This window comes from Vidua macroura, chromosome 1, assembly GCF_024509145.1.
Source record: "Vidua macroura isolate BioBank_ID:100142 chromosome 1, ASM2450914v1, whole genome shotgun sequence".
NCBI lineage: Eukaryota > Metazoa > Chordata > Aves > Passeriformes > Viduidae > Vidua > Vidua macroura.
This window is the reverse complement of record NC_071571.1, coordinates 133,602,985-133,630,652: the sequence shown is the minus strand read 5'-3', so window position 1 is coordinate 133,630,652 and position 27,668 is coordinate 133,602,985. Positions and strand designations below refer to the sequence as shown.

Here is a 27,668-nt window from a genome sequence, read left to right as displayed (position 1 = left end):
AGGCAGCATTTCAACTGACTGTGTCTGCACATGGGAGCTGAAAGGCTTTGAGACAGGTTTATACCTGCCACATGTGTCACAAAGCCTCTTAGCTGTGTGCTGAATTTCTTGTCAAGAGAATGGGCTTTGGGAGCAGGCCAGAGCCAGGCTGTCCAGCCACAGGGGCATGGTGGACCCAGGAGGGAAGGAATGAGGGGGGAAGGAGAGCCCTTGGCAGGGCTGAGTGTGTGCTGGCAGGATGTGTCCAGGGCAGGCTGATGTTCTTGCACTGCTGCATCTGCCCATGCAGGGAGCTCTGGCCGTGCTGCCTCGTGTCCCTGGGCATCTGCAGAACAGGCCAGACAACTTTTTGCTCTGTGAAATGGAGCTGTCTGAAGGAGTTGGGAGAGTGAAATACTCTGCCAGTGTTAGCAATGATGCAGTGATGTTGTTTAGCTGCCATGTGATGTAGCTGTGGCTAACAGGGCTGCTCTCTCTTCTGGGCACTGGGTTCAAATTAGGGCTGCAGGAACACTGCACAGTCAACCCTTGTGCAGTGCCTGCTACTTGACAATAGTTTAATGCTTGTTCTACTATAATAATAGAAGAGATCAGTTTTTGGAGACATCCAACATTACTTGTAGAGAGGTTTTATTAGACAAGCAGATCAGGTAGTTTACAGGCTATCACCAAGAGAAGAAAAATTAAAACTGAAGAAGGTCAAAGTTGGCTTCTTTCCTTAGCAAATCCCCTCACTCCTAGAGCAGCAAGATTTCCTGATTATGCCTCATGCGATCTTTCTGCGTCTCCTCCAGGACTGCAAAACCACAATGGATCCAGCACATATGAAGTGTCTTACTTCAGCTGAATAACACTCAAAGAGATCTCATGAAGCAATTCAGCCCTGAGAACCTTTAAAAAAAAATATTCTGCTCATGTTGTGCTCTCAAATGCCAGGGGGACACAAGCACAAAGCTGTTGATTATTTCCACAACCGCTATGTGCTTCCTATCACAACAGTATTCTTTTGTGCAGAATGGCAGCAAGATTGCAGAGTCCTCTTTAACTTTACCATCTTCACAAGCCCAGGTCCAATTAGAGCAATTATATCTCAGCAGAAGCACTGTCTGTTGTCCGCTGGACCTGTCTGTCAAGCATCCTATTCATTGCTGTTTATCATGTATGAGGCTTTTCATATAAAATTGTTCTGACCCTACTGAAACAGTCCCACCAGAAGGGTAGCCTGCATTTTTATTTCACAGGCTGATGTGGATGAGAAGAGTGCAAATTTATAGCTGGCCAAGGATATATCTTTCAGTCTAAGCATGATCTCCTCTCACTTGAGTATTATTGCTGGTTTGACACAGCACACAGTTTTCATGTTCAATTATTTCACTTCACCTTTCATTTTCAATTACTTTACTGCTAAAAATTGAGAACATTATCAGAATTCACAGTTCTTCCTTGCCATGTTCAAGGGTTTCCTTAATCAAAATCCCCAATGTGAATTGCAAGGCATGTAATGGTTGATGGCACATGATATTAAACCACTTAAAGCTCTGATGTCTGTATAGACTCTCTGGTCTCTGAGTTATTGAAGTAGTGGGAACTACTAGCTGAGTAGTGGGAACTTCTGCAGAAAGACCACTTGTGTTTTGCTTTGACTCTCCTGACAGGGCCTGGTGAAGGAGCTGAGTGACTCCTGCCAAGGAAGTCCCCCTTGTCACCACTAAGGTAAAAGCTGAAAAGCAGAACTCATTGAAAGGCAGAAGTGCTGGGACTTAGGAAGGTCAGAGGCAATGCAAAGAGGAACTCTTTCTGAACAAAAAATAGAAATTTATTTGCTCATACTGCTCTTGGAAAGGAAAATCCAGGGAGCAGTGTTTAGAGTCATCTTTATGAAGCAAAGAGAATTCTTTTCTGACAATTCAGAAATGAAATTGCCTGTGAGAGAGCATCCCCTGTCCCAGCTGCTAGCTCCATGGTATCCATGGGAGTCCTGGCCAACATGCATAGCAGCATCTGGGCAGAACAGGATTGCTTTAGGAACTGAAAACATGAGCTCAGACTTTGGTTGATCTTCCTCCAGTATCATCAGGGCAGTGATTCCCCCACATTTGTTTCCTATTTTGCCTCTTCTGCTAGGTTTTAGCCCAGAAGGGCTGCTTTTGTCAGGAGGAACTGCAAGGCCATCTGCAGTAGTGGTCCAGATGTCACCTGTGCCTTCCCTTGGCACGGGATGCTGCAGGCAGGAGAGCTTTGCCACCCTGGCCAGGGCTGCAAGGACACCTGGCCAATTTGGCCACACCAGTGGCAAGAAAAAGTGAGAGCTGATGAAACAGCAGTATAACATGCTCCACATCAGCTCCATGGGGGTCTTGGTGAATTTGTTAAAGATGAGTTTATACTGCTTAACTGGATCTGCAGCCTTGGCAGATTCAGTTTATTTTCTTGCAGCGATGGCATTTTGCTGAGAACCTGGGACAGGGTTCTCTGCTGCTGTGCAGAGTCAGACCCCTCCACACACCACAGACACAATGTTTGTGATGCTTCAATTAGAAAAATACCTTTCAGAGATGGCAAAAGGTGGCAGAAGCACTAGCAGGGTGACTGCTTGCCTGACTTTTACTCTTTTTGTTAGACCTGGGACCTTTGCAGAAACCTTCACCTCAATTCAAGGAATCTGATTAGAAATTGATGAGTATTTCACTATTAGTTCACCATGTGCCAGCTATTAGTAAGCTGTGGTGTTGTTCCAAAAGCATGTAGTAAGACACACCCTTCCTGCATGCCACTCCCACCATACTTGCAGATGGCGCTGCAAACAGGGTGTTGGGGAGGCAGCTGGGAGAGAAGGAGTTAAAACAAGCCACAATTACTAGTCTGAGACATTCTTAAAAATAGCAACTTTTCTTTTGTTTGCTGAATTCCCCATGCTTTTACAGTGTTATTTCCATTATTCATTTATTTCCCAAAATAACATTTTTAAGCAGAAGAATGACTTGAGTGGGGAGAAGAGGGGATCTGCAGGCTGAATGGGACAGCTGCATGCTCCTGTGTCTGCAGTGAGGGGTATTGCAGTATTTCAGGCAATTTTCCTTCCTCACTGGAAGCCCAGTAATTCCTCCCTGACAGTCCTTGCTTCCCAGGGGCAAGCATTGTGCAGTGTGCTCATGCTGTCCACTGTTTTTATGGCCCAACTTGAAAAGGAGCTGATGGCCACTCATTTGAAGTGGAAGGAAAGGATGCTTTTGGAAAAATAAGCCCAAAGGAGCCTGGCTCCAGGACTAGTGATGCAGGTGGATCCCACTGAGCTGGGATGCAGTTCCATCCCTCAAAGCACCTTGTGTGTCCCATCCTTGAATGCTGGCCCAGGAAGGCATTGCTCTGGAGGGGCTCCCTGACAGCACCCACCAGGGCTGGCCGGGGATCCTGCTCCTTTATCCCTCGCAGTCAGGCATGCAGCCAAACACAAGCAATGTCAGCTCCAGAAACAGGTGCCAGCAGCCTTCCCCTAGGGTTACAGGGAGGGATGGTAGAAAAGAAGCCCTGAGAGGAATTAAAAATTAGGTGCTCATGGCAGTGGCTTCTGTCACCACATCTCAGCAGCTCACCTTCACAGTGGCTGGCTGGCTGCCCAAGCACTGGAGCAGAGAGAGGAGCATCCCATTCTCACTGCTTTTGCTGGACATCAGCCAGCTCTCCTGTGGCCCTGGTGGGTGGATGAAGAGGAACTGCTTCACTGCTGCAGGCACACAGAACTGACCAGAACCAGCAACATGTGCCTCTTTGTGGAAATCCCCTGAGTCCTAGTGAAAGGCATCACACCCAGAGGTGGCCAGACCCACATGAGTCACATGCCTCTTGAACAGGCGCAGCTGTCCAAGTGTGGGGTGCTGAGAAGCTGAACTGGCCATACCACAGCCCTCTCTGTAGTCTGGACTCTGCAATAACCCCAGCAACAGGTGTGCTTAGTGTAGGTGGAGGCAGAGCCCACAAAGACTGGCATTTGGGCTGCAAGGGTCAAGCCAGCCAAGGCTGGTATTTGGAAGTAGGAGGTCTGAGCTCCATGGGGACATTTGGTCCTCCTTGGCATCCAGTTCAGCTCCTTGGAGTGCACATGCCCTGAAACCCCTTCAGAGCCCCAGCAGATTCATCACTGAGCCCAAGGCCCTTTTCAGAGCATGTCCCAAATGATGTGAACTTTGGGTCCAGTTCATAATCCCCTCTTAATATCCCACACTAGGTAAGCATTTGCTTCCCCCAAGCCTTGATATTTCTTGTTTTGACACTAACATTCAAGTAGATGACAAGCTACCCAATTTCCTGAGATAATGGCTGTGTCTGTACTATGGCCACTGGCTGTGTCCATAATAAATGAAATCGTGGGCAACCCCGCACCAGAGCTCAGTAGTCAAAATTGCTCTCTCTGCAGAGCAGTCCCTATCCCAGTCTAGCTCTCAGTCAGTTCCCAGCCTGTCCACTGGGCCCGTTCCAGGGGACAAATGGCACACAGTCACTTTTCAGGAGGGTGCAGAGTTCAAGAGCACGGACAAAGGAACTTCTATGCCAGTTGGCCCCATGCTGGGGAATGCACCCAGATGTATTTGCTTCACAGTTACAGGTGATGTGGTAAATGTCATCATGCATAACTGGGTGAGAATCCTCGGGGGGGAAAAAAGAGCCTTAAAAATAGAAAAGTGTTTTTTCTGAAGCCAGGTCTAGGTAGAGCTCTTGAGCTGCCACAGCCAGGAAATCAGCCCATTGGAGCATATCAAAAAGGCTGGCAACTCCAGTCTGTCAAAAAAAGCAGTGGGGTTCTAATAGGACCAAAGTGAAGGAAATGATGAACAGGGCTAGAAGAAAGGATATAAAAAAGCCTTTGGTCCACAGAGCACCAGGCTCTTTACTCCCCTGTTTGTACAGGGGAACATTATCGTGTACACTGCTGACCCGACTCTTTACAGAGTGTGGGTTTGATGCTGATTTCATATTGTTTATCGGTGTATACACTTTCCCCTGTGAGGCTCAGTTTTAATCCTTTTCTAGTTTACAATCAATTTGTTTTTAAGATGTGAAAAATGCATAGGTCAGTATCCACTACTGTTCTACCATTTCTCCAGAATAAGTAAATTGTTATTATCTGTATTAGCCTTCTCAGTGAGAGACCAACATGTTCCACTTTTTTAATGCTGTCTTATGCCTAAAATCTGTTTTCCAAATCCTCCTCTGCCTGAAGTAAGCACTGTGCACTGCACAATGCATCCTCCAGCTCCCTGGGGACTGCCCAGCCCCACGTACAGCACTGCCTTTGCCACACAGCACGGTCAGGAATTTCACATTTCACTCTGCAAAGAGAGAAGTGATGTCCAGGTGCTGTCCTCGTAAAACTTCAGGGTTGAAAGAGGTCAGAACAAAGGACACTTCTGAATGCAGTTTTCTCCCAGTACTTCTGGTTTTGTTGAATTCAACCTTTATGTTACTGATCTTGGAGCATAATGGCAGTGGGGTTTGAGAGAGCCAGGGGAGCATTTGCCTATCTCTTTGCCTATGGCTCTTCAGGTAGGTTTGATTATTTTAATCACTTCCTCTGTTAGACATGCAGCATCTTCCACTTTCCCTGAATTTCCCAGTCATGTCTGGTCACAGATCACTTAGTGCTACATGAAAGCCATCATATGAAACTCTGATATTATTTGCAGATTTACATCAAAGTCCTGCAAAGTATGAGGATCCTGGCTGAAAATTTTTGAAAAGCGGGGTTTAGTAAAGCAGGACTTGGGCATGACTGTGTGAAAGCGTAAAGTTTTCCCTTTTCACTTGCAAACAGGAGTTGCTGTGCTTGTATTGCTCCAAATAATACAGGGGATTTCGGAAGACTAGCATTAGGACAGTTTTTCAGAGTCATTGAATATGTTTTAATCCTTATTAGCCTTGAGCAACTGGCTCCCAGTGAACTCATGGAAGGAGAGATATAATTAAAGATCTGTCTTGCATGGCCTGCTGTGCATTTATAGCTCTGCAACTGCTCTCAGTAGTGAAACAGAAATATGTCTCTCAAAGGAAAGCTCAACAACAGGAAATATTTCTTTCAGAAATATGAACACAAGTGTTTCTTGCAAGAATCATCAGATAAAAGCAAAAATGTTCTTAAATTTCTACTTCCACTAAGCACCTGGCTCTAATCTACAGTTCCTTGACTTTGTTCATTTTTAACCCAAATGGGATCCTATTTTAAGGCATTGTTATTTCATCTGATAATAAAAGTCTATTCAACCATTTGTGTGTTTCATCAGTGTTTGCATTTCTTGTTCCGTACCATATTTTGCATTTTTCTTCAATCTTTCCACTGAAGAACCAGTGTTGTCCAAATTGCTGCTACTCAACTGGACATAACTCACTGTCCCTTGCTATTTGAAGTTGGTTACCTAATTCTGCTGGTGGGTAATTTTGATAAAGATTTCACAATGTGCTAAATTTGTCTGCACAGATGATAGAATGACAGGTTTTTCTCCCAGCCATTGCAGAGGTTTATGATTGCTGCTTCTCAGGTGTCTGGCACAAATGGAAATGGCACCGTTGTGGGACGTGCTTGTTATTCAGGCATTAGCCTTGAAAAACCCTGGATTATTGCATGGTTTGTCATGTCTGTTTAAGCACACTATTTCTGAAACTGCTCCTCCTCCAATCAATTAGAAACTCCATTAAATTGGATAAACCTATTTTAAAAAGTAAGCGATTTACTCAAGGAATCTTTATTGCATTTCATTATAAACCACTGAATCTAATATACAAAGAAAATTGCTTTAATTATAAGTGGACAAAAGAAAGATCTACTCTATGTTCCCACTAGGCAACTATCAGCAACATGCACCTTCTTCATCTAATGCAGTCATGACAAGTAATTAGGTTTGGTAGTTCTCCTGGGAACAGCAGTTAACTGTATTACAGAACCCCCCAGAGACAGTGACATCAGGTGGATTTGTTAGGTTTTGTGGTACCTGTTCTCAGCTGTTTTTTCTTGCCCTGAGGAAACTCATGACACAACCATAATGTAGGCAGAGGGTTCAGATGATGAGCTGTTGATCCCCATCTCATCTCCAGCCAGTTTCACTGCACTCAGTGCTGCCCTCTGGAAGCTCAGCAGATGGCAGAGAACTCTGGTGGCCCTCTGTGCTTGCAGACACATGCATGGCTAGTTTTTGTTACGCAGAGTGAAGTGCCTTGGTGCCATTCACTGTTTTGTACTTCATTACTATTTCAAATCCCAAGCAAACAATTTTCAGAGGAGAAGAAGAGGTGAGTCCAAGGTGGTGTGCTAGAACAAGAGCTCCCTGCTGCCTGTGTTCTTCCCTGTTAGGTGGACATTTGAAAACTGAGTGAAGGTCTAATAAGCAGAGGAATTCCTCCATATCTGTCATGGTGTGGCTTGGAAGGGAACATGAGGCAACATGGTGCCTTCCCACTGTCACAATCGAGACAGTGCTGGGCATGCCTTGAGGCAGAAGGATGGCTGTCAGGAGGTTTAGGTGCCTACAGCCTCTGAGCCCACGTAGGGTCAAGAAGTGCCTGATGAGAGTCTGTTCTGTGCCATCCTCCTGTGAGTCTCTGCCAACCCAGGAATCTTGAAAACTCACCCCAGCTAGTCCAGGAGCACATGACCAGCTGATAAAAAAGTCACACAGACAAAAAAAATCCTTTCCTCACTCTTCTTGTGCCTCTGTTCAGTCAACACTGTAGTGCAGCTGTCACCCAGTAATTTTAGTGAAGTCATCAAAACTCTTCAGAAGAAAAGAATGGTATTATTAAATTATTGTGTTCCTTAGAGGAGACAAAAGGATGACAATAAAGAGGTGAAATTTTGTAGAAAGCTTGAATTGCTCAATACTGAATAGAGACCAGACACGTCTGTAATTCACTTTCGAAGAAAATGCAAAACTTACTATTTCATGATTTGGACAACAGTCTGCTAATCCTCTTGACTCCAAGGTTAAGCCCAACCACCTGTGAATTTTATTGAGATTACTTGCAAATCTTAATTTCAGTTAAATTTTTTCCAATAATGTATTGCTGCTCTCATTGCTGGTCTGATGCTTGAAGTGACAGAGCTGGTCAGCTTTCCTGACCTGTCTGTTGCATCCTGGCAATTGTTCCTCTGCTTGCCTAAACCTCTCCTCACATTCCTGCCACTGCCCATCACTGACATGTGGTGGGGGGTGATTACATAGTGCAGAGGAAGATAAAGATATTGCAAACTTGTTTACTTAACATCACTGCCTTTGGCTCTCCTCATGGTGATCCTCTGTGCCAGAAAAACTGCCCTCTGTAAGAAGCATGCTTGTTTTTTTGGATGCTGTTTCCCTTCCAGAAGTGAGGACAGTAGGGGACCTCCTGACTCCCCCAGTCCACTGCAGGTATCCATGTCATATAGACTCTATTTGTGGAGTTTTAAAATTGCATTTTCCCATGACTTTGGCTCTTTGTCTTGCGATCTTTGAAGAAGGCTGTTCCACAGACTTTGCTGCTCTAGTGGTTTGAGATTTGCTTCTCATTCCCAGCCAAAATTTATTATGGCTAGTTTATACCCATTTGTTCTTTTGCCAGCATTGTCCTTCGGTTTAAACAGCTTTTCTCCTTCCCTGGTGTTTACCCCCTCTGATGTATTTATAGACTTCAACCATATCCCCTCTTGGCCTTTCTTTAGCAAGGCTAAACATCCAAGTGCCTCTGGTCTCCTCTGAGAGCACAGGCTTTCCATTCCCTTATTTGGCTTAATAGCCCTGCTCTGCAGCCACTGCAGGCCAAAATCCCTTTTCCTCGTGTTTTCCTGGCCATGTACTACTTCAATCCAGGTGATTGAAGTAGTATATATTTCCATATATATATTTCCAAAACCTGCTCATTTAAGAGCATTACTATTTCACCCTCCCTGAACTCAACAGATCGGTCTCAGCAGGTTCATTAGAAAGCATCACTTGTGTTCTGCAGGACACATCATATTGGTATTTTCCTGTTATCTTATGGCTATATAAGTCCTCCAGCTCTTCCTCCTGCTCCATCATCTCTAGTTAAGAACATCAGTTCTTTCCACTTGTCCCTCACATGCTGCATTTTGCAATAAGGAATTTCATCCCTTTGCACTCTTCCAGTGCTAAGATTGTCCCATTCTTCTGGTGGGGTAGTCTGGTGTCCACCTGATGGTGCCTGTCACCTTGGTGTCATCAGTAACTGCACTGCCTTGAGATTATACATCCTGGTTATTAATGAAAATGTACAACTACATCCATCCCGAGACTCAGCTTGGAAGAACCCTACTGTAACCATCTTCCACCTGAGATTTCACCTCTGATTTCAATTCATGATCCTGAAAGAGGAAACATCTGCCTTACTTTGTCCAGCACATCCCCAGAGGAATGATATGCTTTGATTTTACCCAAGTGGTTTTGAATTAGCCTTTCTATATACATCCACGTGTCTATTAGAAATGAATGCTTACGTACAGGTTGGAAAGCCAGTGCAGGCAGACTTCCTACAGAGTTTCCATATAAGGTCAGTTCTGCCAAGAAACTTCAGTTTTAACCTCTAACATTTCTACAGCTACAGTCTGAGGTCTCTCTTCCGCAGCACTTGCCAACTGTGGTGCTCAAGTTGGGGTGTTAGCAGATGTGTTTTGCTCTGCTTCAGTCTCCCAGTGGGTTACAAAGCCAAATTCGTGATTCAAATGACTACACTTATTTTTCAGACTTAGTACACTTTTTTTTTAATGGGAATTTGGAATGGGGTGAAAATTCTTTTGTGTTCTGGCAAGTGTCCCTCATATCTTGGCCTGCAGAGGAAGAGCAAAAATGATATTTGTACCCTTTACATTCAAAATATGTGAGATTAAAAATATCTTGTAGTCTTAAAACATTTCTGCTTGTTCTTCAATTAAGACTGTGAGATTTCTCCCTGAACATCTCCCTGTGAAGTCTGACAACCATCTGATTGTCTTCTTCTTTGTGCTAAAGGGCTTAGTGACTTTTGGAGGAGTTGGTGGTGACATCTCACAAAACAGATAACAGCTACTTCTCTTTTGGGCTCAAATAGACCTACAGAAGAGAAATTACAGAATATTTAGCTGCCCTTTTGATGACAGGAAAATCAGTCCTTGTCCTCCTTCCCATGAGGAGTTCGGGTTTTGTATATCTCTCAATGTTATCACCTACTTCTTCTGAATATGTTGTATAAATGAGAACTGAATGAACAGAATGAGAACTAGTTCCTTTAAAAAGAAGAGGAAAAAGAAGAGGAAAAAGAAGAGGGAAAAAAAAGAAGAGGAAAAAGAAGAGGAAAGGGCCTTCAGAAATAACAAGTCAGTCTAGTTAAGTTTGTTCCCTGCTTATAATTTAACTTTTTTATATGAACATTAGAGCATTCTCTGATCTGAACAATAAGCTTTCACCTTTTCATATTCTGGGCCTGCTGAAAAGCCTTTGCCTAGTGCCTACATCTGAGATGTTGTAAAGCCAAAGACCAGATACTCCTGTGACATTCCAGACTTCATCTTACTTGTTTGGTGGACCAGTTGTCCTGGATGCTGCTCAAAGAATAATTGATTTGAGGATTTGTCAGCTGAGCAGTCAGGTAGAAAAGTCTATATTTTGTCATGAGGTTTCATTTTCCAGCTATTTTTGCTAAAATCAAGGAACTTCACATCAAGAAGGAATTATATAACTCAATCTGACACTCCATGTTGAGCAAACTGAGACTGTGGTCTGCTCAAGCAATTTTGTGAAACTAGACTCCCATATTTCTGTTTCTGCCTACCATAAATTTGGAATTTGCTCACTCACTCTCTAGATTCCATTTAGAGACGGTATTGACTAGATTTCTATAGCTCATATAGAGACAGTGAAATTTAGATTTCTGAATCTAGAGTTTTCTGTATGTAAGTAATGTGGACAGTTTGATATTAAAACAATCCCCTCCTGAGCTGTTGTCAAAGGATGTATCTTGTTAAAGGTTGATTCTAGATTCAAAGCACTCAGTGGGTACCTGCACACATTCTCTGAGCCAGTCCAGTCCCCTTGCTCTGTTCAGGCAGAACTGGGGGCTGTGGCTGTGAGTGCCCAGTGGTGGATCCCTTCCACCAAAGAAGCTCCCTGCTGATCTGAATCCTTCAGAGGGAAGATGAAGATGAGCAGAACTGGACAGCTGGGTCCCAGCAGCTGCAGAGCTCATGGTATCAGTCAGAGAAGTCCCTGGGGGCTACAGCCCCCGTGCCACCCCACAGGCTGGTGCAGAGTCACAGTGTGCAGCCAGGTGCCTGGAACCAAATTTCTGCCCCCTTTCCTCCCTTCCCATGGCATCATCACTTGCTGAGAAACTTGAATACAGGAAACATCCAAACCAGAAGCATAGGCAGGGGAGTGTGCCAGTCTGCAGCTGCTTAGCATCTCAAAAGGAAGACTGAATTCCTTGTATCTGATGATCGAGATGTAGGGAGTCACTTTATTGACAGAATTAGTTCATATTCCAATTAATCTACAGATAATGCACTGTGGGATTGAGCTACTGTAGCAATAAATTTCCTAACCTAATTTTAAAAAATAAAAGCTCCAGTGAAGTGAGGCTTCATGGCACACTCCACTCCATTCAGTTTCCAGTCCTTCAGAAGAGCAGGCAAGAACGGCCTCCCTCAGGTTGCTGCTCTGTGTCTCTGACCTCCTACAAAAGCAAATTTTCCAGGGAAGGAAATAGAGCAGCACTAAATCTTCCCTCCCTCTGGCTACCAGCATCTGCTGTCACTCTTCACAGCTCACGTGAAAGGTCATATGGAGCAGGGCTCTGAGAAGCCCTGCAAGTAAAATAGGGAATGCTGTCTGGCCCCAGACCTGCCTCCCCCTGTCTGCTTCCTCCCCTCTTCTGCAGCAGTTCCTGACCACCCTACTCTTCCAATGAATTCCAGATAGCCACAAGCACTGCCAGTCCACAGCACCTTTGATCTGGAAACAGGAGTGGCTTCTGAGTACTGGTGGCACATGAGATGCTGACTCCCACTGGCTGTTGCAGCTCAGCAGCAGGAGGAGGAGGGAGAGAGCAACCTGTGGCACAGTGATGCTGGGTAGACATCTCAGGCTTTTGTTCATATTTTGGGCTCAGGGAGGGCTGAATGCACTGGGCATTGCACAAGGTCTGATGGTGTCTGGGGGTTGCTCAATACCCCCAGGCCTCCTGTGGCAGCAACTGAGGGACAGATATTGCAGCCCCAAGAGCTGAGCATTTTAGGCTGGATGGCAGCTTACACCTCAGCAGTGCAACTGCTGAACTTGTCCATCTCTGCAGCCTCAGAGATGGGAATGGCTCTGCTACAGTGTGATCAAGCCCCAGGGAACGAGGTGGCTGCATGTGCATGGAGCAGCTGTGCAGAGAAACAGACAGGTGCCCCTCAAGGCACCACAAGTCAAAATCAGCAAATAGTTGAGGCTGAGAAGGGTCCTTAAAAGGTCATCTGGTCTGAACCCTAAGTCTTAACAGGTCATTGATTTCCATTCATGATGGAGCTGCCTTGCACTGCTAGTGAGACCAGAGTTTCTTGGAACTTCACTGAATTAAATTTTCATCTGGCCATGCAGTTAGGATGGTATTCTTAGAAACCACAGGCATGAAGCCCATGTAATGCTGGTGGCAGTAGCTTTATTTCTCTTGGCCATGCTAGAGGAGTTCTCAAGCTCCACCAGACTTCTCTGAGAAATTGGTTGTCTTCACATTTGAAAAGGCATCATTTACATTGCAGGCTCCAGCAATGTGCTTGGTATGTGCAAGTTTAATATAATTTTAAGCCGTTGATCAGGACAAAAAGGAAGAATCCCTGTTTTGATGTGTTTTCTTCCTTTATGAAGGCCAAAATGTTTGACGTTCCAAAAGTGGGCTAAAAGCATCTGCAATAAGGAGACAGTGGCATGTTGTTCACTTGGAAACTCCTGGAAAAAAGTATTCATGGCTTCTATATTAACAAAATCCAAATAAATTAGTACTGTTTGTGCTGTTTGAGTGCACAAACAGAGTACAGTTCAAAAGGAAAGTTACACCAAAAAATATAACAATTTCAGGTACTCATACCTTGACCATAATTATTGCCTGCACAGAAGACTGCTACAACCTATTTACTTGCACCAGCTTCACAGCTGGCCTCCAGCCAGCAGCTGAGGTTCACCCCAGTTCTAGATGTGAACCTCAGACAAGGTTTACAGGAAGCCTTCAAAAAATACAAGTTGGTGGTTTCAGTAGGGCTCAGCAGCATCCACTTCACGGGTCTTCTTTGCCTGCTTATTTTAGTATCATATTTTACCATCTGCATTTCAAAGAGAAGCATTTGCAATTTTTTATGAACCAAGGTTGATAATAGACACTAAAGTGGACAAATGCTTTTTGCTTGGATTCTTTGGCCAATATGCACACTGCTTACAAGTTCCCATTTGAAACAGTTGTCACACAGGTGTGTAAAGCCCTGGAAAGGCTCTGAAAAGCCCTTTCCTCCACTGCTGGCTCTTGCTGCAAGCAGCTCCAGTCATCATGCAGAGCTCCAGGAGCTGCTTATCATCTCTGTGCACAGCACACCCATGTTACCCACCTCCACCTCTGTCTCAGCTTATCTTCCCTGTCTCTGCTGCAATTCTTATTTTATTGGGCTTTGTTTGATTAATGGCCTTGTTCTTCTCCACTTGTACGTGTCTGAGGAACTGCAGTGCCTAGTGGGATGCAAGGTGGAATGGACTGTGGCCACAGACAGGACAGAGTTTGGGGAGGCACCAGAGGCAGTAGGCCAGGTAGTAGGGTGTGACAAGGTCAGGTGATTTTGAGGAATCTAATCAGTTCTGTCAGTTCTCTCCCAGCCAAGCCAAGGAGTTCTCTAGGCTCAGTTCTGCAGGATGTTCCAGAAATGCTGCTGGTAGCTGCTGGACATCACTCTGATGTAAGCAGTGATTACTTTGCTGATCTGAGGGAGGGAGACATGTTGCATGAAACAGCTGTTACATGTTAGGGAGGTCTGGCCCGTTTCCATGATGTTGTATTGTTATTTTCCACAAAAGTATTTACCAGCAGTTGCTCCAGCCACTTACCAAAAAAAAAAGAGCAGTTTTTCTTCCTTCAAGTAAGAGTGAATGGAGCATTGGAGCTACATATACATATTTTTATACTTGGTAGTTTCTCACAATAAGTGCGCCACATGGCATAGGATGAAATTGTATTAGAGGAACCAGCACACACATCAAAGCTTTGATTGTAAACTTCCAGCTCAGAGAAGGAGATGAGCAATCTCTATGTTCAATTATAACTGCAGATACTTCCTTTTTCCTAAGCTGGTGTCTGTTACCATGGCCACAACCTTCAGAGTTTTCTGGCTGTTTTAAAGTCATCACTAGGAGTGAAAAAGCAGATGTTAAATTACATTCTTTTTATTCCATTCACTATGTACAGCTGACCTTTTAGAAGTCCTCAGTAAAAAAATAAGTCCTTTTTATTATCATTTTCCTAGAGGAAAATAGCAGACGTTAATTAATATAAGCCAATATGCACTTTGTCTACAACTTCTAAGTACTGGTGAAGAAAGCAGTGTCCTGACATCTTAAGGACTGGGTATTAGATTGGTGTTAGCAGTAATCAGAGGCAAGTGAAAACCATGCTGTAGAAAATACAGCAGTTGTTGTCCTGGTCACTGACAGCCCCAAAGGATTGAGAATGTCCTTTGAACACTCTGGTTTCCACCCAAAGAAACACTGTTAAGCCAGAGCCATGTATCTGTACATCACCAGCAGGGTCCTGCACAGGCCCTGCTGCCCAGGTGTTGTGGCTGTCACTATCCCCACTGTGTGTACAATCCTCTGGGATTTATCAAAACACGAGGCTTCACCAGAAACTTCTTCTCCACCATATTGTGGCATTTCTGGTTTGTGGATAGAGACAATAGTTATTCAGGAGATTGCTCAGACAACAGACTGCAGGGAACGTGGTCCCCTAGATGTCTCATGGATTGTTCATGGTATGTTCCTCTTTACTTAGACAACATTACCACTTGTGTCACAGAATAGAAGAGTTGTTCATTAAAGCTTCCTGTACTCACGGTTGCCTAAGTTTAGCATTTTGTCTGTAATGTTGGTGACTCCAGTATATGATGAAAGCTTTGTCATCTCCCTGTGCACACCCCTCCCCGCCCAGACTCTTCTCAGGTCCTGAATCCTACTGAGACTGGTATGTAACTTGGTTTAAACAGAGAAATGTCACAAAAAGGCAGTCTCTGATGTCTGCCCACTTCCAGGGCTGCTGAGCAGGGACTTTGGGGTGTTTGGCTTGAGCACATTTCAATAGAGCAACCCTACTTCTCATCCCACTCTTATCTTCAGTGTCTAAACTTATTTGGATCTATGTTTTGTTGCTCTGTGCCTGAGCTGTTCAACAAAGACTTCCTTGATGTACTGAAGTGTTGGGAAGGTGAATGCACTAGAGAAGTGAGAGATGTGAATTCAATATCTCCATATTCAGGCTGCTCTCTCATTTCCTTCTACAGATGGGTGTTCTAGACCAATGCTGTTAAACACCCTCCTAGTTTTCTTATATTGGAGCTCCTAGGTATCAGCTTCGTGATGAGTTATGAGATCTCATTGTTTAGCTGTTTTTGCATAGCTCCTCTTGGTGGTGGAGCTTGCTCTAGCTAGGACTGCTACTAACTTGAAGCTATTAGTGTATTAAGATGACCATAATCTCATCAAGAATTATGCTGATGAACACTGATTTAAAGATTTTGCAAACTGGAGCAGACAATGCTATCTCCCCCTCAAAAGCAGAGCTCGCACTATGGAGGGAGACCAGAATGGGACTGGAACCCCAAATGGAAACAGAGATGCCAAAAGAGGGAGTTTAGTTCAAGGTCAATGGCTGCAGAAAATCCCATTATGGGAAATGTGTTCAGTGTCCAGCAGCTTCTCAGCATCCCTGCTGCTGTGTGATGCTTACAGAATGTCCACACACAGCTGCTGCTGGGCAGGCAGGAAGAGCTGGCCAGCAATGGACCTGCCTCTCAGCCACTGTGGAGAGAGTGTTGGCTGCCCAACAGTCCCTTCTCTGACCATGTGAAGCTTGGCTGTCATGTTTTTGCCTTTATTTTTGGTTATGCAATTATTTTGCTAAGTTGCAGTCTCATGTGTTGCTGTAAAAGCTGCTCTTGCCTGTGCAGAGTCTGTAATTAAATACGACCCCTCTCATATTGTGCCTACAGTACACACACCATGCACTATCCAAAACTCTCAGTACCTTACACTTTTTCCCATTCATTTGTTTCTCAGAGATGTCAGTGTCATTTCCATGGTTGCAGTGAGTCCAGCAATAGAAGGTTGATCTTCGGGCTTTAGGAACTCATTCCTTCTAGAATAGTAATATAATGCTGCAGACTTAACCTAAGTAATCCAGCCACCAAGTGCGGCTGAGCCAGTGTAGGACAGAAACAGTCTTCTGCCTACATAGAGGCATAATCACCCTTGAGCAGGAAAGGAGACAGGAGACCATCCATGGAGAGGACAGCACATTTTTAGGCAATCCCTTCCTTAAGGCATGTTTTTAGTTTGCAGTGCTGGAAGAAAAGTAAGTGCCTTGCTTACAACATCTGCTTCACGCTCCATGCATGACTGATCATATCCCTCGCTGCAGCAGCTCAGCAGAGCTGCGGTGCCAAGGTCATGTGAAGGTGCAGGGGGTTCTGTGCAAAGCAGCTGTGACAGCTGACCTCAGATCTGTCCCACCTACCAGTTCTGAAGGACCCATTTGGTTCTCTCTTCAGGGCACTCACAGTTCAGTGTGGCATCCACCTCTGCACGCTGCTCCCCACTTTGGGTTGTACTAACCCACATGGTAACCTAACCAGGGGGTGTGTTGTCTTCTCCTCTTGAAAGTGTGTCCCTCTAATTAATGCTGTATATATTCACATATATCGTATATATAGTTCATATATGTACATATCCATATATTACATGAAAAGATGAAGGTGAATTTTCAAATTCAAGTAGTTGGAAAAGTTGAAATTTGGGTGATCTGTGCTTTCTCTCTCAACTCTTCTAGCATGCATCTCTCATATAATAGGAGCGTATATATTAGTGCAGTCAGTTTCCAATGTGCTTTCCAATATGCTTCATTTTTGTGGCACTCCTTGGAAAGTAGTTGCAGAAATCCAAGAGTGGGGTCTCTGTGAATAAGGAAGATGGCTTCAAAGAGGGGGAATTTACTTACAATTCAAAAACTGCACACCCCAGAGTCTTTTATTCAGTGCATCCTCAAGTAGAGAGGGTCCTGCAAATCAGTGGAATCTGTCCAGCATCACACCACAACTCTCCCCACAAATAATTTGAGTGTACGAGGGGCTTACATGCGTTACTGTCCTTGAAAGTGTAACTTTGCACATTTGGTCGAGTCCTATTACTATTTCAAAGTGTCTGGGGAGTTTTCCATTTTGAACAGTCCTGTCTACGTGTCTTTCTCAGAATGAAGATGCATCTGTGTTCTGTAGTCATTACAATGCACCTTTCAGTGGTGTCTCAGTATTTCTAGATCATCTCATCAAGGACCTGCAGTTTCTTCTGTGAATGTGCTATTCTAGACATTTTTGGTCAAATTTTAGTTAAATATGTTTCTGTTATCAGCTAACTTTGTAAATGAAAGGGATCAGAATATATAAAAGCTTCAGAGTTCCCCGATAAAAAAGTTAATCTCTCACATGGCCATTGAATAGATACAGGAGTGATAATCTGCTGAGATAGACTCCTGCAGGAAAAAAAAAATCAACAGAATAATTCTTTTTTGTTTGTGACTACTTTCAAAGTTCACATACAGAGGCTTCTTTCCTTTCTTTTAGCATCTCACACATATTCTGTAGGAAGAATATTTTAATGATAAACCTGAGCTGTCTGATCTTCCCTGAGCACCCTTGTTTACTTTGGGCCCACTTCAAAGCTGTGCTTAAAAGATCTGGTATTTTTTTAATAAAGAGTAAAACTAGCTTCTAGGTGAAATGTGTAAAATACTTTCCATGCTTGTGACTGTGCAAGGGGAGCTGGACAGCACATTCTGTGTTCAGTGTAAGGCCCCATTGCTGCCTGGTGCAGAGGGCATGCAGAGGTATGTCCCCACGTTTTTGGAAGATGTTTGGACTAGGCAGGTGAGTTCTGCCTTCTGCCTTGGGGCAGAAGGAAATGAATCCCCTGCATGTGTTCATAGATGAACAACCTAAAGTTGAACATGAGTCAGCAGAGCCCTGGCAGCCAGGAGGGCCAAGAGTGTCCTGGGCACATCAGGCACAGCATGGCCAGCTGGGCAAGAGGGGAGGATTGTCCTGCTCTGCTCTGCCCTGGGGCAGCCCCACCTCGAGTTCTGGGGGCAGTTTTGGGCACCACAAAATAAGAAAGCTATAAAGGCATGAGAGGGCACCCAAACAATGACAAAAAAGACAGTGAAGGGCCTTGAGGGGAAGCTGTATGAAGAGCAGATGAGATCACTTGTTGTGTTCAACCTGGAGAAGAGGACACTGAGAAGAGACCTCAACTTCCTCATGAAGGGAAGAGGAGGGGCAGACCCTGTTCTGTGGTCCCTGTGACAGGACGTGAGGGAATGCCCTGAAGTTGTATCAGGAAAGGTTTAGGTTGGATTATTAGAAAAAGGCTTTCACCCAGAGGCTGTGGTTGGGCACTGGAACAGCTCCCCAGGGAAGTGATCACAGCACCAAGGCTGACTGCGTTCAAGAAGCATTTGGACAATGTTCTTGGGCACATGGTGTGACTCCTGGGGATGGTGCTGAGCAGGGCCTGGAGTTGGATTTGATGTTTGTTGTGGGTCCCTTCCAACTCAGCTTATTCCGTGATTCTCTGACTTACATCTCCTAGTTGTTAAGATGATGCCAAAATCTGCTCGTCTGCAAGGTGAGTGCTCCCATTCAGGGTTGCCTTCTGCCTTTTCTTCATGCTATATTTCATTGTCATCAGTGAAGAACTAGAGAAATGATCAAATGGTGCATGGACACTTGTGCTCATACAGTGTGAAACAGGTGCTGTCATCAGGGTGGTTTAACAGTACAAGAGACTTGTAAGGGAGATGATATATTTTTATTACATGAGTTTATATGCTGTGAAACAGCAGAATGTACCTTTGGCATCCACTATTGAGTGTTGCAGGCTGGCATCTACATGAAGAGATCATTATAGAATTTCTGCCTGAGCTGGAATGAGGTCACACCTGGAAATGAGTTTTTTCCTGAGGTCTCCCACTTGGTTTCAAATAGCCCCCCTCCTTTCCCAGTTCATCAGCTGAATTCAATTGTCCCAAGAACCGTCAGGTGAGATCAGGCCTTGCCAAAGCCCCCACAGTCTTCAAAACCAGTGGATTCCAGATGTATTTGTCAGTAGATATGATACAGATCTTCTAATGCACCATCTGCCTCCTTTAATGACAACCTCCTTCTCCACCAATATCCCTCTCTGCTCTAAATGTGCTAATTACCCTTTTCTGCCATGATTATAGTGCATTAACAATGATAAATTTGCAGGCCACCTGTTTCTCTCCTATGTTTATCTCAGGGCATACTGCTTTGTTTGACCTGCTAAGGCACTTGAGAGAGTCCATTTATTTTTACCTCATTAGGGGGTCAAATAAAAGATTTGTTATGACCCTCCTTCACAAACACAGCTTCTTAGCAGCAGTATTTAACCCATCTCATCCACTTGTGCAGTATTTAGCCTTTTCACATGCAGAAGTTGGTGAGGACACCCAAGCTCTGTGCTGGTGAGGATTGTCTCCTGGTACTCTGCCAAGGAGCAGCACGTGCAGCCTCTTGGGAGCACTAATACAGATCTTTGGTCAGAAGACAGCCCCATTACTGGATTCTCATGTGCGTAACTAAGCAGTGAGTGGAGAAGGGTGCACAGAACTTGTTTAGAAATACCTTTTTTTTTCCCTGCATAAGGAACAGGAAAAATCTAAGTGGTGAGATGTGCATTATTTCACTACAGCTTTCCATTTTGTGCTTGAGGTAGCAACAGCTGTTGTGCCAGGACTCCATCAGACCATATCACTGCCAGCACGTATCCTCAACCCTTGGCCCATTCAGGTTTGTTACCACTTGCTGGCCACACGCAATACTTTGTTGTGGCTAGCCAGCATCATGGGGCAAGTCTTGTCCTCCTGACAAGGAGGAGGAGAGAGACATTTAAAATATGAGACCTTTACTTTTATAAGGCATGACACTGTGAGTGCAAGAGGTTATTACTGTAGTAAGAATGGGTCATACAGGGTATACAGAGCAAGAAAAGAAACTGGAACAAATATCAGATACAGAACTCTGTTGGTGAGATTATGACATTGTATAAGAGCATATGTCACTGAAAGAATCTGAAATATTGGCCATCAGGTAACTGGTAAATCTTTCATTAGCCACAGGCAAAATATTCTCATCAGAGTCAGCATCTCTCATGCCAGTAGTCCCTGCTAGGGGTCCTAGCATGTCCATGTCCTCAACTCCTTTGGAAGGATCTATGGATATGTGGCATGAAGGCTGCTGCTAGGTATCTCTGAGATAAATCAGGACTTACTCAGGAACTGGGAATTGAGGGCTCAGCATGGGACACCCTTGCCCACACAGCAGTGGTGCACACTTGATTCTGTGCACATATAAAACTCAGAGTAGAGAGATCCCATCATTTAAGTGAAGTACATGTAGTCGAACTTTGGCCTCCATTGCTTTGACTACAGAAGAAAACAAGGGTCTAAAAATAAGGAAATGTTTGCCTCTTGGAAATTTTCTAAGCAATTGATCTAAGAATTATTGATGTTTCTAATTTTGTCAGAAGAGGGAGGACCATCAGTCACACTCAAAAATACCAGCTCTTTGCTGATAACTCACAAAGTGGAATGGCTTTTTAATTAAGTTGCCAGAAGAAAGGTTTGCTGCCAAAACCAAGGATATTTCTCTGTCCCACTCATACTACTTCATCAAGGAAACTTCCAAGAAAATTTTGACTTTCTCCCAAAGTTGTTGTGTGGGATTTTTTTTTTTGAGTGCCTGAAAACCAACTCCAAGGCCAACTTTGCTGCCAACCTTTTAAAAGAAGTAATGGCAATATATGCTAATAGGAGGTTTCACAAATCAGTATGAGATCACTGAAACCAGTTCCCATCTGATCACACATGAATGAACAATGTGTGGGTTTGAACTGTGTTCATGATATGATGATATCTCCATCTTTCATTCAGATTGAGATCAAATGACTATTACCAAGTGCTGGGTGGTAAACTGTTGATAAGTCAGTTTTATCATCCTGTGGAGACTAATTTGAAAACATCCTGGTTTTAATGTAACCAAGACATAGATTTTAAAGCACCTATCAATGAAATAGCTACTGTTGCTTAATGTGGCTCCCTTTCCTAGCAAATTCATTTATAAGCACTGAGCCTCATAGGGTACATCCTTATTTTAATAAAGAAAAAAAAAACCAAGTAGAAAATCAGAGGTTTTCTGCATATATTTGCATAGTTATCCATTTTTAAATCTTTTTTTTTTTTTTTGAGGATTCCTTTGGTAATTCACAGGATCCCTGTGTTGCTCACTGACTTAAGTAACTTCCCAGTGAATTCATGAGAAGATCAAGATCTGAGAGTTATTTGGTGGAACAGGATGTGCTTTTCTATTTAATAAGTGATTTGTATGGTGATTTTATATGACACTTTACAAACAGTGGGCTGATTCTTCAGTGTTCATCCTGTTTCTAGGCTGTGGAGCTTCACTGGTTTTCATAACATGGGTAGCAGAGGAGAGAATTAGGAAATACTTGATGCATGAAGTGAGAGAAGCATGGAATGTCTGAGGAGTGGGTTGGGACAGACATTATTGGTGAAGGTGATGTGGAAGGGAGAATTGTCAGTTGAGGATAATATAAGGGCATCTTAAAAGCTATAGTTAGCAAGCAGGAGGAGAGAGAAATTTAAAATATGAGACCTTTACTTTTATAAGGCATGATACTGAGAGTTATTACTGTAGTAAGAATGGGTCATACGGGGCATACAGAACAAGAAAAGAAACTGGAACAAATGTCAGAGACAGAACTGTGTTGGTGAGATTATGACATTATATAAGAGCATATGTCACTGAAAGAATCTGAAATATTGGCCATCAGATAACTGGTAAATCTTTCATTAGCCACAGGCAAAATATTCTCATCAGAGTCAGCATCTCTTATGCTTACATACATTTTCACTCCTCTCCATGTTGAAAAGTAATGTTTACCAGGGAAAGGAATCAGATCATCAAAATCTGAATTTGTAGTTGACATTGGTAATGATCCTGTTCAGAGTTCAGAAACCGCTCTTAAAAACAGCAGTACTAGTACTCTACCATTATGGCAAAAGTAGCAAGGCAAATCATTGTAGATGAAATGGTATTAGTTTTCTATTAATTAGATACCAACTACATCTTTGCTACATATTTCTTTTGGATGATTTAACCAGAGAAAGACACAGAGATTAAGCCATAGATGGTCCTCTTCCAAGGTTTCCAAACCCTGCTGTTTCAGAGATTATATATTTCATTGTTAGGATATTGTTTTGATGGTACATGGCATCAAAAATGCCATTATTTGCAAATGCTAGAAGTAGGAATGAACATGCATAGGAAATGCAGAAAAACTTAAGAGAAATTATGTGACAGACTTTTTCAAAGATAGAAAGAAAAGTAAGAAAGATTATGTTTGTTTTAGAGAGCTAAGGAATACTAGTGGACAGTAAGAGGTAGGGGGAAAAGAAAAATATAAGAAAGAAAGGACAAAGTTTTATACACTAACACAATAAATAAAAGTCCTAGAAAATGAAAAATGGGGAGAGGCACTAAAACTCACATACAAGAAATCTCAGAGAAGCTGACATCTTGAGAACAGCAAAGAGGCAAAAGTACACTGGCCTAAAATGTAACAGGATCAGCTTTTCTGTTTATTTACAGTCACTAGGAAGTGGTGAATAGTGACATTTTGTTTCATGTTGGATAGAATCTGGTTTTCCTAAAGTTAAACTTTGGAAAGAAGCTTTCTGGTACTGGCACTTCTTCTTTTCTACAAGAGTGATAGAAATTGTTTGTTTTTCACATGAGAAAAAACTGTTCGTTTGTTTGAAGACAGTTATCTGATGGACTTTGTTTACTTCCTCAAAGGATGTTAGTAGTGAAGGAAGAAATGTTGTTAACCCTTTCTTTTGTGAAGTTCATCTTATGAACATTTTCAGTGATAGCAGAAAAGTTTTCGATCTCATAATTCATATTTCTCCATTTAGACTTTGGCCTGGGTTTTATACATTATTTATTGTTGTAATTTGTGCATTGCTATAAACTTGTAAAAAAATCTGTTGAATTCATGCAAACAATTTTTTACTTCACCCTGTTTAATGACTATATGATACATGGCATTTCAAAAGTTCCTTTGTAAACCAGTGCTGTATATGAGTGTCTACTACCTAACTTAATATTGAGAACTGCTATGGTTTTGTTTATTGATAACAAGCAATAGTAACAACGTCAAGATTATACAAGCATTTGTTTACACGTGTGTGAGAGACAGACAGAGAAGCATGGCAAATTATTTTTGCACTTAATTTGTCAAATGTTTTTCTATGCCTCTTAAGGGAGTTTGCTTACCGACCTTTACCATGTTGTTCAAACTCCCAAATTCATTCCTGTTGAGTAATTTCTAAAATCAGGCAGCACACTGTGTTATGCATGAAATAGCAGTTGGGTAAGACACAGCTCTGTGTTTTTCACAGTGGGCTGTCAGGACTAGATGTCATTCTGATTTTCAAAGTGAATACAAATGAAAATCTTCTTCCAGTAACTTTATAGATTATATCCAAGCTAAGTTTCCTAAGCTAAGTTTTTTTTTTTAGGTTTGTGTACAAATGGTGCTGAGAGGGAGCAGAATCTCCACATTAAATGCCTGTTGTGCACCCTCAGATCCATCCCTCCCAGGTCAGCTGTCCATGTAGAGTGTGGAGGAGGAGGTGCTATGAGGTGGCTTGAGTAATCATCAGATTGTCAGGAAAAAGAAGAAATACTGTAATCACCAATGGTAACCACATCCTTGTCCATGGAAACTTTTCAGGGGGCGCAGCAAAGCACCTGAACTGGGATCCATGGCTGAGCTTCATAAGCTGACTGTATTGCTGGACCAGCTCGGGGACAGTGATATGGTTTTCCTTATACCTTATCTGCAGCACTAAGGTTGTATGTGGAGGCAGAGAAGAGGTCTTAGGAAAAAAAATATTGTCTTAAAACAAAATTAAAATACTACTTTCTTTCATTTGTGCTAAAATCCTTCATGTCAGCATATCTTCTCAAATAGAATTCATATTATGACTCATCTGGATGAAATTAACTTTTGAAATAAAATATATTTATTTAACTGTTAATGTTTTAAAATGGGCATTTGTCACAGAGCAAATATTCTATTTAAATTATCAGTTTAAAACCTTTGTTAAATGGAAGTAGCTTACTGCACTGCAATTTGAGAATTACGAGTTTCTTTCAAATGTAGGAGCTGTAGGCTGTGCCATATGTCACTGGGAGGATGTTTTCTCATATATTCACAGGAAAATCTTGGATTTGCAAGATGAATTCTGTGAACTTGGCAACAGAACATGAGGAATAAAATAGAAGTGGCTAGCCTCAAACTTCCCTAGACAAATAGAAGCTAGAAACTTGCCATATGTCATTGAGTTCCATGAGCAATGCTGAGCAAGAGAATATCACCCTCTCTTGCAAGATTAAATACTGCCCTAAGTCATTAATACAAAGCAGATGGCTTTGTTGTTGATTAGAGCTGGTTAGAATCTGAAATTCCCATTCCAAAGGAAATTTTGACATTTGTATTTATTTTCACTGCATATTGGAACAAAACATAAAAATTTCCCAGTGGGATGGATATTAAAACTGCTCTGGAAACACCAAGTTATTTCACTTCATTGGTATTGAATTGTTTTCTCAATAATATCAAACCAGTGTAATTCTAAAATTAATCAAATATAAATGCCAAAACAAAATTAATAAACACATATAGTAACATTGAAACATTTTACCATTTTAAAAGGAAAAGATTAAATTGAAATTATAAATTCTGACATTTTTACGGAATTCATTTTCTTGAATGTGACAAAACATTTTGATTTCAGCTAAGCTGCATTATCCTAATGGAAATGGGCTCTCTATATTTTCACTGGGTGAAAATATGTTCACCCAGTGCTGTTTGTCCAGGGCCAGTAATGTACAGGATCATCTTGCAAGTTCAAGGATGTAAAAATTCTGAGAAATAAGACATGCACAAAGAGAAAATTAACACAATATATGCAGTTTGGAAATACCTTTGAAGACTGCCTTAAAAATTCCTACAACTCCCACAAAATTCCTGTAGTCATCTAGATCTCTCTCTTACATTAGCTCTCTTTTGTTCAGGCACACTTGAGAGTGTTAAATGCTGGACAAATCATCCCTGATATGGATCTTCATATTTATGAACTTGTAAACTGTGACATTATCTTAGTGCATCTTTTTTCCATCTCCTTAGCAAAATTCTGGTCCTGACTGCCAGAACCTCCCACTCCCAGTCCCCAGTTGCCTACTTTCCTGGAGAAAGTTCCAATAACTCTCTTCAGTATGGAACAAAAACTCACAGTTGCTGTCCAGGTAGGAACCTTCACAATCATTCCTTTCCCTATCATAAGAACATCTTAAAAAATATCTACTTTGCCAGCTAATGGCTCCATTTTTTCCAGTATCACGATTTCATTTTTTTTCTGTCAACACCGCGTCTCTGCTGTGGGATAGGAGACCATCTGTTAGCAACTTTTTTAAGGATAGTCTAACCACAAATGTCAGTCTTTTGGAGTCACGTGCTATTTATTTACAAAGATAAAAAAAATCAGTATCATGAATTCACATCAGCTTCTCGTCTTACTTTGTGCAACAGTAGCTTTCTGCTTTAGTTTCCACTACCCTCCACCAAGGTATTGCATATAAGATTACATAAAAGGACCAAACAAGATGTAGGACAGATTAGAAACCTGATGAAGTAGCTGCTGGATGAGTTTGATGACTGGTGTGCTCAGGTGCACTGGGGAAGATTATGTTACTACTGGTGAGTGCCCTGCACAAAGGAGAGAAGCCCTGTAGAAAAAAAGGAGAATAAACTGGGTTTGACGTGGCTGGGCATGTGAGTATCAGGATAAAGACAAACAGCAGTGACGCAGGTGTGTAGGAAGGGTGGCTTTTCTAAAGCACTCAGGCCCTTAGTAGGTACTAAAATCAGTGGTGCTACTTTCTGGCAGGTCTCAGTTTACTGGATACAGATGCTTTTTGAGAAACTACCTAGTGCACAGATGCCCAAAGGGAAGGTGTGTTTTGTTTGAGAAGTTTAATTGTGGGTACTGAGAACTTGGAAAAATGTGACCTTGAGCATTTTAGGAAATGTGGCCCAGAAAGGTATTGTTAACCAAAGAGACTTTAGGCTCACAAGTTGCTTAATAGGAGACACAGTAAGTGCAGAAAATTTCCATCATTTGGATCTTGATATATGGTGTTCTGAAAGAATGTTGATAGATAAAGTCACCTCCAGATGGAACAGGTGAGAGATTCTGCCAACTCCCCTGCTGTCAGCTTAACACCCATGTTTATAAATACTACAGATGTCCTGTGCTTAGTGAAACAGCTGAATGCAGTAAAATCTGGAAAGGCAGCCTCCTGAGGGTGGGTGTTCTAATGTACTGTTAGCAAAGTCTCTCTTGCCCTTTGCCATACAAAATTAGGCAAAGGCAAACATACTTTTACAAAAATACTATTTCTGTAGAGTTTTAAGAAATCGAATATATAAATATATATCTAATTCCCAAAAGAGTCATCTGAAGACTGCCAAGACAAAGAGTTAGTTATTTTAAAGACCTTAGATCGTTCTACCCAGGGTTAATGAACAAAATGTTATGTTTTTTTCTTATACACCATATGGTAAAGTGTTGTTTCTCAGCTTCACAAATGAATGATTATGAACCAAAAAAGTATGTGAATACTGGCATGGTTTTTATTGTTGTGAGTTCAAAAGAATTAGGAAGAAATTAAATTAAATAGCAATACCTTTTCTGAGTGTAAGAGGAGAGGTAAACAAATCTGTATGAGCTCTCCCTCTTTTGTCTGGTTTCTCTTTTTTTTTTTTTTTTTTTTCCTCATTTCTCATTAAGGAAGAAAGATTACTTTCAAGCCATTCTAGATGGCTGAAGGCTTTGCTGACCCTGGGGAATGACTATTCAACACTTACTGCATCATTTTCTGTCCTGCTCATGCAGTGGTGGCAGCACTTCCAAGGGACTCCAGACAAAGCCCAGGACACTGAAAAAGGCTGAGGTGCTAGATACCCCACCGTGTGCACAGAGGAGCCCACATTTACACCCTCTCACACTTTGGAGGGTCACTGTAGGATCTGGGAACATGGATTGCTTTATATGTATCTCCAGCAGCCCCTTTTCCGTGTGTCTGCCCTGCCTGATGTTAAGTGAGCAGACAACCTTCCTAAAGATGCCTGGGTGTGCTCAGTCTAAGCAGCAGAGACTTTGTATAAAGTGAGAGAGCTTCATCTCCCCTCTGTGACAGCCAGGCT

The 27,668-nt window shown here is 42.5% G+C and overlaps 1 protein-coding gene across 2 annotated transcripts in view; it reads left to right on the top strand.

Moving 5' to 3' along the window:
* The window catches only part of NCALD (neurocalcin delta), a 49,724-nt gene that overhangs the window by 5,391 nt on the left and 16,665 nt on the right, over positions 1-27,668 (top strand). The window contains exon 1 of one of the 2 annotated variants that reach the window (XM_053974967.1): positions 1,679-1,713. The exons of the other annotated variant lie outside the window; for it this stretch is intronic. The gene's annotated coding sequence lies outside the window, so the exon portion shown is untranslated. Of the gene's footprint in view, positions 1-1,678; positions 1,714-27,668 lie in introns of those variants that run through there. 2 annotated transcript variants of the gene reach the window in all.